Below are 2,236 nucleotides of genomic sequence, written 5' to 3'. Positions count from 1 at the left end.
GTGTTGGATTATAGAATTAAGATTAACAAATTTAGTTTCCAACATGTGAACTAATGAAGCAACAGCAATTTCATAAGTAGGAGCAAGTTCTACCAAGTGTCTATCTTCAAAATCTTCAGTGGTACTAACATGAGTGAAAAAATGTTCTATATTATCTTTCCCAATTATAGACCCACGTCCTACCGGTATGTCTTTCAGAGTGAACTTAGGAGGAAACATGATGAAATAAACTAAAGGTAAATAAAGTAAATGCAAGTAACTAATTTTTTTTTATGTTTTTGATATAGAGTGCAAGACAGTAAATAAAGTAAAGCTAGCAACTAATTTTTTGTGTTTTGATATAATGCAGCAAACAAAATAGTAAATAAAATAAAGCAAGACAAAAACAAAGTAAAGAGATTGGATTGTGGAGACTCCCCTTGCAGCGTGTCTTGATCTCCCCGGCAACGGCGCCAGAAATTTAGCTTGATACGCGTACAACACGCGTCCGTTGGGAACCCCAAGTGGAAGGTGTGATCCGTACAGCAGCAAGTTTCCCTCAGTAAGAAACCAAGGTTTATCGAACCAGTAGGAGTCAAGAAGCACGTCGAAGGTTGATGGCAGCGAGATGTAGTGCGGCGCAACACCAGGGATTCCGGTGCCAACGTGGAACCTGCACAACACAACCAAAGTACTTTGCCCCAACGAAACAGTGAGCTTGTCAATCTCACCGGCTTGCTGTAACAAAGGATTAGATGTATAGTGTGGATGATGATTGTTTGCAAAGAAAAGTAAAGAACAATGGAAGTAGATTGTATTTCAGATGTAAAGAATAGGACCGGGGTCCACAGTTCACTAGAGGTGTCTCTCCCATAAGATAAATAGCATGTTGGGTGAACAAATTACAGTCAGGCAATTGACAAATAAAGAGAGCATGACAATGCACATACATGATATGATGAATATTGTGAGATTTAATTGGGCATTACGACAAAGTACATAGACCGCTATCCAGCATGCATCTATGCCTAAAAAGTCCACCTTCGAGGTTATCATCCGAACCCCTTCCGGTATTAAGTTGCAAAGCAACGAGACAATTGCATTAAGTATGGTGCGTAATGTAATCAATAACTACATCCTCGGACATAGCATCAATGTTTTATCCCTAGTGGCAACAAGCACATCCACAACCTTAGAACTTTACGTCACTTGTCCCGGATTTAATGGAGGCATGAACCCACTATCGAGCATAAATACTCCCTCTTGGAGTTAAGAGCAAAAACTTGGCCAGAGCCTCTACTAATAACGGAGAGCATGCAAGATCATAAACAACACATAGGTAATAGATTGATAATCAACATAACATAGTATTCTCTATCCATCGGATCCCGACAAACACAACATATAGAATTACCAGATAGATGATCTTGATCATGTTAGGCAGCTCACAAGATCCGACAATGAAGCACATGAGGAGAAGACAACCATCTAGCTACTGCTATGGACCCATAGTCCAGGGGTGAACTACTCACTCATCACTCCGGAGGCGACCATGACGGTGAAGAGTCCTCCGGGAGATGATTCCCCTCTCCGGCAGGGTGCCGGAGGTGATCTCCAGAATCCCCCGAGATGGGATTGGCGGCGGCGGCGTCTCTGGAAGGTTTTTCGTATCGTGGCTCTCGGTACTGGGGGTTTCGCGACGAAGGCTTTAAGTAGGCGGAAGGGCAACGCGGGGGGCCACACGAGGGCCCCACACACCAGGGCCGCGCGGCCAGGGCCTAGGCCGCGCTGCCCTGTTGTGGCGGCGCCTCGTGGCCCCACTTCGTTTCCCCCTCGGTCTTCTGGAAGCTTCGTGCAAAAATAGGACCCTGGGCGTTGATTTCGTCCAATTCCGAGAATATTTCCTTACTAGGATTTCTGAAACCAAAAACAGCAGAAAACAGCAACTGGCTCTTCGGCATCTTGTTAATAGATTAGTGCCGGAAAATGCATAAATACGACATATAATGTGTATAAAACATGTAGATATCATCAATAATGTGGCATGGAACATAAGAAATTATCGATACGTCGGAGACGTATCAATTCACAGACTAAAGATAAAAGATAATGTCCAGCTAGTTTAGCAAATTGATGTGTGCTGTACTAGCAATCACGTGTGGGATGTATTAGTTGATCACGACTACACAAGTTCGAATCTCCACTCCATCTATATAGTTTTAATTATTTGTACACGCGACTGGCAGGTGGGACTAGC

This window comes from Lolium rigidum, chromosome 6 (genome assembly GCF_022539505.1).
Source record: "Lolium rigidum isolate FL_2022 chromosome 6, APGP_CSIRO_Lrig_0.1, whole genome shotgun sequence".
NCBI lineage: Eukaryota > Viridiplantae > Streptophyta > Magnoliopsida > Poales > Poaceae > Lolium > Lolium rigidum.
Note: the sequence above shows the minus strand (reverse complement) of the source record.